Below are 14466 nucleotides of genomic sequence, written 5' to 3' on the forward strand. Positions count from 1 at the left end.
CCACCATTCTGTCTCTTCTTGTGTGATGTCTTGCCCTTCAGAATACAGGAGAGAAAATAAAGATTAAAAAACATTCTTTTTATTAATATAAAAAAAATATTTTTGGCCAAAGCAGAGCAAAGTTTCTAAGGAATACTCAAAAATGGACTTACTCAGGTACAAAAGCTTTGCTGGTTCTCATGAGAATAGCTAAAGCAGTACAACCTGTGTTGTGGATGTATTATGCTCGTGTGCATGATCTTACATAGCCTATTCACCTAAAAGGAAGATAAACAAGATATATATCAGTATAAGGTGTTTTGGGGATAATGTGACTGCAACCAGTTAGAGCTATAAAAATGTAACTCAAACCTGCTCCATCCACCAAGTACTATAATGGTTTAACAACTGAATTTAGACTATATTAATGATGCATTAAATTTAACTCAAAATAAAACTAAAAGTAATATGATCAATGCCTTTTAAAAGAATGTTTCAATACTTTAACAGTAGTTACGAGAACCAGAGCTGCTGTTCCTAAGTTGCTTGAGCTATCCCCTGCTTGACCCAGCAACTCCACAGGCAGAAAGCCTGAGTTGCCTTTAACTCCTTGTTCATGATCCATGTGTTTGCTGCAGGATATCTTGATGACAGTTTTGTTGTCTTCTATTCTGGGGAAAAAAAAAAACAACAAAACCAAAAGCCCCACAGATTTGAGTTGAAACTTAAAGCCCTTCTAAAACCTAAAAATACATTTCAGAACACACAGACATGAAGTCCTGTGCGTGCACAGTTCTGACATATCCTGCTAAGAGCTATGTTATTGGTTTTGTGCTTTATTCCCACTTAGAAAATTCCTTTAGAGTTCAACGCAGATAGGCTCTACAAACCTACACGGGTCAATTGAAAATAATGTTTCTATTCTGTGATATAGCCTATTTGCCTTTTCTGTTACATTCAATGGGATTTACAACACTGTAAGTTAAAATTAGGAAAAGTTTGGTTTTGTGATCTTATATTACTGATCTTTTCCCTTCCTACTTTCAACGTTGGTAACAGTGTTAAGTGCAGAAACAAAAAGGTTTAGGGAAAAAAATGAACCTTTGATAGTCATGGAACAGATTACTCAGAAGTGCCACTCAGGTACAATTTATATGCAACATATCTAAATCATTGTTGTTCTATCAGCCACAAAGTGATCAGTATGCAGATGTGGATTCTGTTAACTGGATACTGATAAGGTTTGTTTCATGGCAACCTACATACGACCCAAGTGACTGGTCCTAATGTAAGACAAAGCATTTGTCCTCTGATTGAATCAGTTTCCATTGCTTCCCCCTGAACATCTCACCATCCTTTACAGCAGGATATTTAGGCTCTGAAATGGAAAAAAGAAAAAAAAAAAAAAGAAAAAAAAAACCAAACGCAAACCAAAACCTACTTTCCTTATTTGGTTTTTTTTTTAAACTTTAGTCCATAAAGGAGAGCTAGAAGGCCAAATGAGTTGCTTGAACTCTCAGTCTCTCTTTCCATCACTGCATATACACCTAAGCAGTCTTTTCTCACATCACTCCCTCCTAAATGATTCAAAACCATCAAGATGTAATCATGTATAGTTGGTGTAAGCATGGGTCTTTCTGAGCTAGTGGAAAAAAAGTGTTTCTCTTTTAAGCGAACATGAGTCTCCTCTCCTCTCCTCTCCTCTCCTCTCCTCTCCTCTCCTCTCCTCTCCTCTCCTCTCCTCTCCTCTCCTCTCCTCTCCTCTCCTCTCCTCTCCTCTCCTCTCCTCTCCTCTCCTCTTCTCTCCTCTCCTCTCCTCTCCAAAACACATTTTCAGACACAAGAGTAATCTCATCAGTGTGCAGTGCAGACTAGGCAATTACATCCTTTGAGACCTTGCAGATTCTCACCTGCCTGAAGAAAATCACAAATGCACATTTATTTGCCAGAGCAAACTTACAAAACAGCCATAAGTGGTCCACATTTTGGATTTGAAGTCTACATGCTGTGCTGTTACGACTGATAATGAAAAGGAACGTGAATTTTAATTTCTAGAAGGAATAGGTGAGTAGAAGTCTTTGCAAGGCATTTTTCTTGAATTCTTTCTATCCTACTGGAAAACTATGATTTTTTTCTTACTTTTTAAAAAGGATATTGCACTGCTACAGAATTTTCATTTGAGAAGTAATTTATTTAGTGTTAATACTTTTAGCTCTGTAAATATTTTCGTTATTTTCTTTGCTTTCATCTTAAATTCTAGCTTTATTTATCAATACCCAGATGTGGGTTACCAAGTCTGACCCACTGACTTCTCAGCACCAATAGCACTTTCAGAAGAAAAAATCCAGGCTGTTGTAGGAAAAGGCCATCATAGAACCAAGAGATATTTGTTAGCAAAATGACCCTCTGCTCATAAAGACAATGGAAAGCCGCCTCTTTTCTGCTCGTGTGTCTGGGGGTGGCAGTTCCACTCAGATCAATGAGTCAGGTCTCCAGGGATAAGCAGCATTGACAGCCTGCATATCGCAGGATTGTGGAGTCACCTGGGGAGGAAAGGACCTCTGGAGGCCTCTAGTCCAACCACTGCTCAGAGCAGGGCTAAGTCCACAGCTAGATCAGGTTGCTCAGGGCTTTGTCCGGGAAGGTTTTAGAAATCTCCATGGACAGAGATCCCATGGCCTCCCTGGGCACCTGTTGCAGTGCTGCACCACTCTCATGAAGGAATAATTTTTTTCCTTCTGCCTGGTCACAGTCTCTGGGCTGCAACTTGTACCCATTGCTTCTTGTCCTTTCACTGTGCCCCTTTGAGAAGAGACTGCTTCTGGCTTCTCTGTAAGCCTCTTCTTGTAGGTTATCTAACAGAATACTGCAGGCAGGCTAACAGGCTAGCGTTATATTTTATAAAGCAAGCCTCTTTCACTATGTGCCATGTGTCTTAAAATAAATTGTTGGTATTTCTTGTAAATTCCACTAAACGGAGTTCTGCTGCTTTGTTTAGATAGTGTCCCAGCTGCACTTTTATCATATGAATATCTCCAGGATCTGAACACACCTTTTGCTTGTGACAACACACTGCTGTCTACTGGTGTATTTTGCAGAATAAATGCTTCAGAAGCAGAGCCTGGTTCATCCTGGTCATTCCCCCATTGTCATCTTTTCACATCTAATCATTCAGACATCATAGTCTTTTGGGTTTGTTACTCCTGGGGAAAAAAGTTTCTCAAATATCAAAATGTTTCTTCACAAGCCTAGGTCACAGCTGTAATCTGGGTCGTGTATTCATGTGGCCTAACTTCTCCCAGGATTCACCATCACCTCATGGCTTTTGACTTCACCAGGTAGAGCCTTGCCTCACCCTCTTCTTTCCTCCCAGCCACCTGGTTAATATGCTTAGCTCACAGTACCCGAACGCTGGTGAGGCCAGTAAAACAGCAGGGCTTGCTGTGCATTAGTCGGCCACATGTCAGGGAGTGGGGGGGGAGTGATTTGTTAGCCTTGAGTTTCAGACTGTTTGCCAGAGCGTGGAGATATCTGGCGGTTCAGATTTTCTTGCAGCATCTGCTGCCTCAGGGAAAGATGGTGGGGTTGTGGGGTTGTTGTCTAGGATTCCTGTGCACATCAGAGTTTGGCAGTCTGGAGCTTTAGTGGCTCTGTTGAGGTAGGCAAATGAATGCAAGCTCACGCTCTTCACCATCTTGACATGTGCTCCTGATTGCACATAGACACCTTCTCCACTTCTAACCATCGTGCCTGAGTAACGTCGCTTAGTAATGTTCTGGTGTTAGCACAGTTACCAGTTCCAGTCACGCACAGAGTAAACGTGTTGTTAAACTGCAAATGACACCCCTTCTGTGGGTGTGGCAGTGTGTTCTTCGTTGCGTGCAAAGGCAGAAGTAGACTGAAAACAGCAACGTGGGCTGCAAAGCAGAATTCAGCACCTTCTGCCACAGAACAGGCAGCTCAGCCCAGGGCTCCAGCTGCCTCGTGGTGCGCATTTTGAAGAACTTGAACTGCTGCTTTCACAACAAAATGGGCCTTTCCACTTCCTGAAGGCTGAGCTGCAACACAGAGGCTTCCAAGCTAAATTGAGTGAATCCCATGAGTACATCTCCAGTTTGGGTTTCAATTCTAAACCCTGTGTCACAGCAGAGCTTGTATGTACAATGCAGTGCAAAAGCGGCATCCAGAAGACATGATCAGAGCTAGGGCTACAATCAAAGACACTTCCTGCCATAAATGAAAGCCTGTGCAGTGTTGTCCCACACTGCAGCAAAAAAAGATGTCATCTAAACTGAGCAAACCCATGAATTTACCAAGAAAAGTAAAAAAAAAAAGCTCAGTGAACCAGTGGTGCCTGCAGATTGCAAGGTGAATATTTCCATGCCAGCAGCTTCATGTTCAGCAGGTGGGACTTGGAGTAGATGGGAAGCAGACAGGGCCGGAAGCCTGTGAGATGGGTTTCTTCCACATGCAGGGTTTTGGGGTTTTTGGGGGGCATGTCAACCCTTTTTGAATTTCAGGTTAGTTCCCAAAGATGTTGCTGTGCAGATTATTTATTCTGACTGCCATGTATTCCCCCGGATACATTTTTCAATGGTAAGCAGTGGTGGGGTGAATATGTGGGCAGAAGAATGTGCTCAGTCTACTGAGCAGTTTGGTGATGGCACGTCAGGAAGGAGCTAGTGAACACCCCTTCCAGCACACTGCCATATTGCCGCCTTTGCTTTCCTGCACTCTCGCATACTGACTTAGTTTTCCTTCAAAGGATTGAAGCAGTGAGCCTGCTGGGACCACTTCCATAGGTAGCATGTTCTTGGTGATGTTCTACTGGAACCCCCATATCTGTGACTTCAAGAATGACTGGTGGGGAAAAAGTGGTGAGTCTCTCTGCAGATCATATGTGTGCACAACAGCACCTAGTGCTTTGGACAACAGAGGATGTCTCTGCAAGGTGAGACATAGCAGAGGTGCTGATGCAGTTGCAGATCACCCCGGCGTGACCACAGCGCTGTGGTTGAGTGAGCATGTCCTGGTTCATGCAAATAATATACTCTAACACAGCGTGCTGGGTACGTCCCTACAGCACAGTGCAGCGCTTCCAGGTGGAAGTCTGTTTGTTTAGACCTTCCACGATGTGCTCTATTCTGCCATACAGACATAGCCTGCCTTCCTTCAGGTGGAGTAGAGCTCCTTGTGTCTTGCCCTCAGGTATAAGCAAGTGTTACCTTTTGGTTAGCATTTTAACCCATGGGTCTGAGAGCACTTAGCAAAGAAGGGCGTGTCACTATTCCCAGGACACAGTTGGAAGGGCAAAAGTAAAAGGCTGGCCCAAGCTCATCCTGTAGGCCAGTGGCAGAGGCTGGAAGAGTGCTTAGCACTCCTGTGCTATACCTTCCCCAGACTGCAGCAATGAGCAAGACTGTATGGGAGCATCTCACCTAAGTCTAGTGATCTCAGTTAAGCCTTGGTTAGAGTAACTGTCTTACTGCCTCCTGCAGTTAAGTGAAAGCAGCTAGGCAGCCCAGGAGGAGTTTTACCACATTCTAACTTGGTGTCTGAGATAAGGAGCCCCCTGGAACTGCCTCTCTCTCCATCAGTTACAAAGACAGTATCAGCTTGCAATATGAATTCAAAGATAGGACAGACGAGCACTTCCCCCCTCCGCAAGTATCTCTGGATGTGCTGCAATCGTTAGGGCAGAGATCTGGAACTGAAATGAGATCTGACCGAGATCTCATCATGATAGGATAGTTCTGCACCAGGAAATGGGCTATTAGTGTGTAAAATCTCTTAGAAAGAGTATAAAAGTATACGTACATATATAATACATGTATATAATAGGTATTAAGCCTAGAACAAACACCAGAACACAAAAAAAGCCTGTAACTAGATACCTGAACACAGAAAACAAGCACCATATTCCATGCAGTAAAACATGCTGAATAATAAATAAGCAACGTGACCTTATGGCAAGGAAAGCTACCTGCATAAGGAAGGTCTGCACTGGCAAGAAAGAGCACAGCTATCAAGTGCATATTTCACTTTGTTCAACATAGTCATGAAGCCACAGCTGGAGTACTGTGTCTCCTTTTCAGCATCCTATTTCAAGAGAGATGTTGACAATCTGGTGCAAACCCAGTGGTGAACCACTAAGGCGGTGAGGGGCTGCCAGAATCAGGGTCCAGACAGCCTGGAGAAGGGAATATTAAGGGGAAGAGGGTCTAGTTTGCCACTTTCCACCACTTAATGGGGAGGGGGTTATAGAGCAGTTGGAGCCAGACTCTTCTCAGATGTGCAAAACAGGCAATGGGCACAAGTTGCAGTGCTGCAGAAGGAAAAATTTCTTCCTTCATGAGAGTGGTGCAGCACTGGAACAGGTGCCCAGAGAGGCTGTGTGATCGCTGTCCTTGGCTAAAACCCACAGGGACAAAAGAGCTGCCCTGAGTGACATTGTCTAGCTTTGAAGTTAGCTCTGCTGTGAGCAGGAGGTTGGACAAGAGCCTTCCAGAGGTCCCTTCTTCCCCAATTTATTTGATGGTTTTATGATTCTGTAATTTTTTTTTTTTTTCTCCAGAAGTTTAAAGGAGCACAGAGGCATATGGCCAACATCAGACCAGGAGGTCCCTTTTGGGCCTCTCCAGCCCTTACTTACTACATGTTTTTCAGCCCCGTTTAGGGAACAAATGAGAGTACAACGGGCACTCCCTTCCGCAAAACTTCCAGTGCTCTCTAGCATGATTTCTTTACAACTACAAGTATGCAACACCTCTACTTTTTTTTCCAGGAGGCAGAAACACAACCATGAGTGAATTTTTCTTAAACATGTAATTTCAAGATTCAAAAGCTAACTCTTTCAGTTACAGCTCTGTAGAGCACCAGTGCTTGTTCATCCTGGGACCAACTTACGTGAAGCTAAGGGATTTGTTCCCAGCTCTCACTTGAGTAATTCTGTGGGAACTGGACACTGTGCTTTAGTCTTTATAGAATTTTTTATAAGGACTAGCTAGGAATCCATTAAGAAGGCATGGTACCTTTTATATTTTTCATAACATGCTGTATAAGTTTTAAATAAATATATTTTTGTCTAACAAAAGGAAACAGCTTAAACCCCAGACTATAAATGGTAATCAAAATGCCTTGAAGAAGAGGAATATAATACATGGCCTTACCACATGCAATATGAGGTAGTGGCCCAGTTCTCAGTCACAGGGAGTCAAAGTGAGCAGCACTGATGCGTACCACCCAGCGTACCACCTGGGATGGCACAGAACAGGGAGGAGCAGCTGAACTCAGCCCCTGGAGAAGTTTCAGCGATAAAACCTGGATCTTGGTTGGGTTTCTATGCAACGCTAGCTCCCTACAAAAACACCGTGTAAAACTTTGCAGAGGAAGAAACCTAAGCAAGATAACAGATTAGCAGTTTACTATGAAGTAGAAGGCTGACTGCATGGCTTGTAGAGCTAGAAATTGATGACTGGGGAGAAAGCACATGGTGTTTCAGGGAAGTGCAACTCACAGTGCTAAAGTCCTAAAGAATCAGGACTCTGACTTTGTGCTTTCAGCATAAAAATCTAGTGGTCAGAGGGATCTCAATTACCCCTGGGTAATGGGAAAGCTGTTTCATATACTTCTGGTTTACTGGGAACAGCCAAACTGGTTGCATTTCTGTTTGAAATGCTGTCTACATAATATGATCAAAAGTCTATAATAGGAACAAACCATACCCTGAGGTGATAACCTGTCATTTATCTGTTATTTAGCTTGTTTATTTTGTACCTTAAACAGTAATATTTGGTTAGCTACATGAACTTTTCTGTTGACAGGCAACATAATATTTCCTTCTGGCTACAGCACATTTATTTAGAATGTTTCATTGTACATCTGTGTGCCTGCTGGGCTCCAGCAAAATTAGCACAGTGGTGAAAGAAAAGAAGCTGCTGAGCTCTCCAGGCTTGGCTGGATATCCCGATACAACTATTTTTTCACTATGCAAGTATACCAGTCAGTTGACACTACACTTAAAAATACTGATTAATTTGTATTTCACAGAAAAACTTGAATGGCATTCGAGAGGTTAAGGCACATGATGTAGACATAGCAAGAGCAAGCATTCAGATTACAATTCTCCATGTGTCTTTGGATGAACCACTTTCAATTGACATCCATGCAATATTCAGATTACATGCATAGGAAAGGCCTATTCACTGTTCTGCAGAAAGGCGGTGAGAAAACATGGAAAAGACCCACAAGGCAGCCCTGTAGCCCAGTAAATATGATTTTCACATTACTAGGAAAAGTGAGAGGCTTTGATCCATCTGTGCAGGATCTGTCTGCACTTGTCTTGGCCTGAGCTGATTTCAGCTTGTTTTAGCTGTGACAGCAGTTGTCTAGCAGCCAGGCAACAATTGCATAACTTGTTTTCAGTTAGCTCTGTAAATACCACATACAGCAAAGGTGTAGCTGACCTATGCTGTTATTTAGTAACAAATATTAGCACCATAGACTGAGGCTACAAAGGCTATTGTGTATCTTTAACTAAGACAGTCAAACAAAGATAGTCAAATTTTAGTTGTGAACCAGTGAAAAAAGAGGAACCAAAGAAAATGTAACTCCAGTTCCACCCAAGAATGAGGAGGAAATAACTTAACTCCACCAATAGCATTCCCCTCCTGAGAAACAACTTGGTGGACACCAGTCGATGACTCCGCACACCCCTTCTCCCTATTCTCCTCATGGAAGACAGGTACCATAGACATAGGACTCACGGGGCATTGCAATGACAAACAAAACTCTACTAGGAATTGTATGTCAGCAATTTTAATGTATTATTAATGAGGCTTTTTCTGATAATTTGGACTGTGCAGTATTATTGTAACTGGACTAATAATTTGTGTGTTTTATTCTGATTAGACTGTTACAACTTTAGCTGGCTAAACAATGACTTCTTGACTTTGTATATAACGTGTGCATTTCCTTTTGGACCGTAATAAGACTCTGAGTGTAACAAAGACTGTGAGCAGCTTTTCTGTAAAAGCCTTTCTGTGGATGGCAGCCTCCAGTGATCACAGAAGACCAGGAATGCAGCTAACGTGTGTTCCTGTGGTCCTGGCAAGCATCTTGCTTATCCATCTCCATTTTATAAGAACTGTTGGAGTTGGGGAATGGAGTTGCTCAAGCCCTCAGAGCCCAATTTTCATAACACAGATACTGACCAAGAGTTTGCAAACAAAGTGTTAACGCCAAAACTGTCCTGTAAAGAGATCAAGTGAGACCGCATATGGGCAATGTGGTCAGTAATACATAGGCTAGATCAGGAAATTCAGACTTCAAAAGCGAAGGCGAGAAATTAAGTTCTGAAATAGGAGTCTGAGTTAAAACACTAAGAAAGTAAAACTCTAGAAGGGATTGAAGCTGTAGAGCAACATTATGTGCAAAGCAAGGCATGGACACAGCTCTTCCCAAAGCATCCTCTCATGATGATTCTGACTTAGGGGATGGTGGTTAATGGTTTGTTCGAGATAGCGACCCTTCCACAGAGACTAAAAGTCCATATGCTCTTGATGCTGAGGTGCTTCCAGTGTTCAGAGTGAATCCTGTATCACCCATCACTACCTGGGTTACTATAAAAACACAAAATGGACAAACAAAAGGAAAAGAAAGAGAAATACACAACCAGAGTCAGACTGAGTTGTTAGGGAAGAAATAATGATTACTGCTCATCAGAGCCTGGAACAGTTAAGAGTCTTGTCCCCAAAAGCAGATCCTTTAAACAAAAAACCTGTGTATTAAATGGCTTCTTAAGTTAGATGCTAATACTGGTTTAACCATGACTGATCAAGAGATTTCCTTTTGAGCATCTGCTACAGCTTCTGGGTGGACTGATGGAAGGATTTATATAGATGCAATCTTTGCAGTAGTAAATGATCATTATAAGTGGATACATCGTGTTGTATTACATCTATTAGCACAAGCCAAATGTAACAGTAGAAATGTATTTGGCATGGAAGAAGTTGTCAGCCTCTGCCTATAGTCTTCTAAACAATAGAGGCAGACAAGCCTCAAATTATGACCAGGTTGCATTTGAACTGCTGTTGTGTATGGCCTAGTCCCAGGACGTTAAACACAGCTATAAAGCAGGAAAGATATCTTAAGCAGAACTTAGACAACATGAGGATCCACCCAAGACAAGGAATTACAACAGTTGTGCTAGGAAGAGTCTGGATGAGTATGGTTATCCACTACCATCTGCCCCATTGCAAAAAGAGCTCCACAATAGAGAACCAGCCGAAAAACTGAGCGCGCCATTAGTTTTTGAAGCCATTGTAAAAAAACAGAGGGACAGAGATATGGTCAAGAACAGAACAGAGCAAATCACTATCACATTAGACTCAGAACACATTAGTATAATAATGCAGATGATAAGGCCCTTAAATGATGATACTTGCATTGAAGGGGTGGTTAAACTAAATAAAAGCCCCATGCTTGACATATAAGAATCCAGCTTGAGCGACAAACAGTGAATCAGACTGAGCAGTGAGATCAACCATGGCTTGGGCAGAATCAGCAAAAGGGATCCAGCGAGCAAGGACAATTATGAGAAATGAGAAAAGGGGATAATAACACACTGGAGTTAGTCCAGCCTGCAACATTTGCTGACAGTGGACTACAGCAGTGGAACTGGACAAAGAGGGTAAGTGTGAAGCAGGGTGTTAGTAGGAGTGCCCAATGTTGTATGGACCTTGCATGTGGAAACGTAAGGAAGGATAAAAAAGAGTACAGAAGAGTACATAAGTACAGAAGAACAAGCAATCTGTTTCAACGCTAAGGGTATAGCTAAATATAGGTTGCATTGATTTGGTTTATCTGGTTTTGCTTTCTTTTTATTGTTGTATATGTATATATGAAATGGAAAAGATATAACACCGGGGGTTTTTAGTCAATTCCCATGGCTGAAGTTAAAATCAAGACCACCACATTCATCTATGAATAATGGGGAAAAAATGGAACCAATTGTGAGGTGTTCCCATCTCCAAGCAAGCAAAACCCCATTTCTCTCCATGAGGATATACATGCCTCCCATTAATAACAGTGATCATGATCACTAATATATGATGTTTGTATATGTAGCATAAACATACATGGATGTGATGCTGTGTATTTATAAAACATAATAGTTCAAGTGCTACAAAAAGCAAAGCTTAATCAATTAAGTATAGAAATAATTACAATGATAAATTGTATTTTAGAAGAATGTATACTATTACGTGTACATTTGCAACGTTGGGACGGGGAAGACTGCATGTTTGTGTAGTGTTATATATGAAGCCAGAGATATAAAACAGCTATGTAAAAGTGGATGCTTCTGGGCTAGATGATAGAAAACAGATCATGGTGGAAACCAGGAGTTCCTCAATTACAGAGATACCAAAAACTACATACAAGTATGACATACAACCATGTACCAATTTTATGAAAAAGATTTTTTGTTATCAAAGAGCTAGCCAGATAATGTTAGAAATGTATAACACCATTGCAATTTTGTGTTCACCAAGTGCCCACAAATTATTGTAAAGTATCTCACTGTGTATAATTTAACTGATAATAGATGTGTATGTAAAGTAATTTCTGCTTCAGAATGTGGTTTTAATTACATCATACCTATAGAAGCAACACTCAGCTTACAGGAATCATTGCAATTGTATGCTATGTTAGGCTCAACACCTTTAGGAATTGCCAAACAATCTCCAACAATTTTTCAAACAATTGCCAGAAATGCTGGAGCACCCCACTCTTACACCTGAAGCCTGACATATGGTACAAAAGCCACAAAGGGAGAGGTTACTGTAACCGAACAAATCACCAAGTAACCCACATTGCGGTAGTAACCCACAGTCCAAAACGCAGTGTACCAGTCCTGGTGGAAGTGCCTCTCCGAGTGATCTTCCTCAACTAGAACAGTTTGGAACTTGGCTTTACATCCTAGAGTCATCATTTGAATCACTATACTGATTTTTCTTAGCTATAAAAATCAAATGCTTAGTATGTTATGGTTATATTTAACAACAAAGAACTATATATTACTCTCAGACCTGTACAAGTTATCTAGAGGTAAGATCAGACAGGAAAGAGCAAACATCTCTCATATCTGCTGCCTTGTCCTGATCAGTAGCCTCAAGATGTAGGAGGGTTGCAACATCCATTTTTGACTTGTAAAAAGCGTCTGTGAAGTGGACTAACAAAAGCAAGGCTAATAGCCCTTTAGCCCCATACATATGATTTTGCCATTTCTAGCATGCTAATAGAACAAAGACATCATATCAGGCAATTAAATCTCACATTCGAATTGAAAAGGTGTTTATGGTTTTTTTAAGTGCCAAATTCTGTAACACTGAATGACGTACATGAAATTAAACTTTTTGGAAAAAATACTGGATCTTGACTTTCTCTTGCATAGAGCTATGCTGTCTTCCCATATTGGACCTCCAGTGGTGAGATCTGCAGCTCATTTTAGTGCATAGCATTGATTATCACCTCTTCACTTGAAGTAAGTAGCAACAGCAACCTTTTGCCTGCTGTATTATGTAGTTACCAGGCTGGTAAAAAACCCCTCATTTTACCTGTGGTTCACACAACTCTTAGACTCTATAAGCTACTTAAAATTAGTAAGCTGCTTATTTTAATAGCTCTAAGGGGGCAGTGCATCATCATGCACAAAGACACATAGATTTTATTCCTTCATCCTGAAAAGAAGAGAGACACAAGCCTGAAATTTTCCTGGACTTTAATCACAAATAGAATCACAATGCATTGATTCATCACAATTCCAGTCAACAATTTCCCCTTAATTTTACATCAGATATCCTACCCGCTGTAAAGTGGTGTAAACCTTCAAAGACCCTATTCACTTTCACTTTACAATATCTTAGACATCCAGAAGAACCGCACTCTTCTTGCAAATCCACTTGTATAGGGAGTGGCAGTTATCAGCATGCATTTCTGTCAACTTATAGGCAGCACATTTTTCTTCTTTCTTCCTTCCTTTTATTGTAAAACTGCAAGAGCCAAAAACACACAGACACGAAGATCATTGAAAAAAATTAGTTTGCATATACAAAGAGTGAAACCATAAAGACTAGATTTTTTTGTCTTTATGCTGTCATTCTTTTGATTCCCTGACATACAGACAGGTTTTATTTGTTTAGTAAGCTTCACCCTTTCTTTGCTTCCCTACTTGTTATGCAGCTGGAAGTAAAAAGCTTACACAGCATAGGCACCTCCTAACAAAATGAGTTCCTTTTCAGAGAGCTGTCAAGGAATTTTACTTTTCAGCTGCACGTTTTGATCAGAATTCTGTACTGAGAAAAATCAGAATAGGCTGAGCTACCTAACTGGAGTATGGGCCCTGATATCTTATTACTACTTTCTCACAGTCTAATGGCTGAACAGCCTGGGCACAGCGAGTGGAGAAGACGTCACGGAAGCCAGAACAGATTCACTCTAGAATGAACCTACCTGTGCCCTGGATGTTTGGGATCATTGAGCCATACCCATCTTCCTTCCTCCTCCTCAAAGCTTAATCCAGTCCAAACAAAGCCAATGTCTTTATCCTTCAGTTTGTTCACGAAATCCTAGAGAGCAGTATGCCTTTGAACTCACATAATAGTGACACTTGATAAAACTCCAGCACCAGTAATGTATAAATGTAATTAATATTTTAAAAATGGCAAATCCTTCATGCCCAAAGATTCCAGAGAATGTTTCCAAGAAATTGAGAAGAAAAAAAGAAACACATGGAAATTAGTTCAGATTCTCAACTACACCCAGTACTGTGGCTAACGATGGTAAATGGAGCAACCAAGGGGGTAACCTTTGGCTCCTTGCTGTCCCCAGGTCCATTCCACTAGCACATTTTAGATGAGGATCAGGCTGATCTGAATTATAGGAGCTGAAGCTATCTCCTCTTTTTCCCCCCTACAAGGAAGGGAGGTGATCATTTTGCCAGCTCACCCTCCTGGGTGCTCTAGAAGTGACTGAACATGGTCACATTTAAGCAAAATCAGTAGCACAAAAGAAACACTCTACAGGTTAGGATTTGGCCCACAGAACTGTTCTTTCTATTGCTGCAGACTTGGTACTGACATTTAAAAATGTACAAAGTATAGAGAAACAGCTCCATCCCCCAAAAGAAAGGCAACAGCCTTTACGACAGCTAAGTTCTGAACAGGTTTGATTTGGAATAAAATGTGCAAGAATCCTTCAAATGCCAGCTGCTTCTTGCTGGAGATAATTGCTAGGCATATCATTGCATCTAGTTAAATGAAGCATAGGCTACTGGTCTTTTGGACACAAATGTCTCTTACCATGCAGAAGCCAATCATCAGTACACTTACCACTGACGATGCCTTTTATGAGCTTATCTGGGTTAGAAGTGGCTTCTAAAAATACATGGGAAGCTGTAGTTTGATATGTGGATTCACAAAGTCTAAG

The sequence above is a fragment of the Ciconia boyciana genome, chromosome 1, assembly GCF_034638445.1.
Source record: "Ciconia boyciana chromosome 1, ASM3463844v1, whole genome shotgun sequence".
NCBI classification, from domain to species: Eukaryota; Metazoa; Chordata; class Aves; order Ciconiiformes; family Ciconiidae; genus Ciconia; species Ciconia boyciana.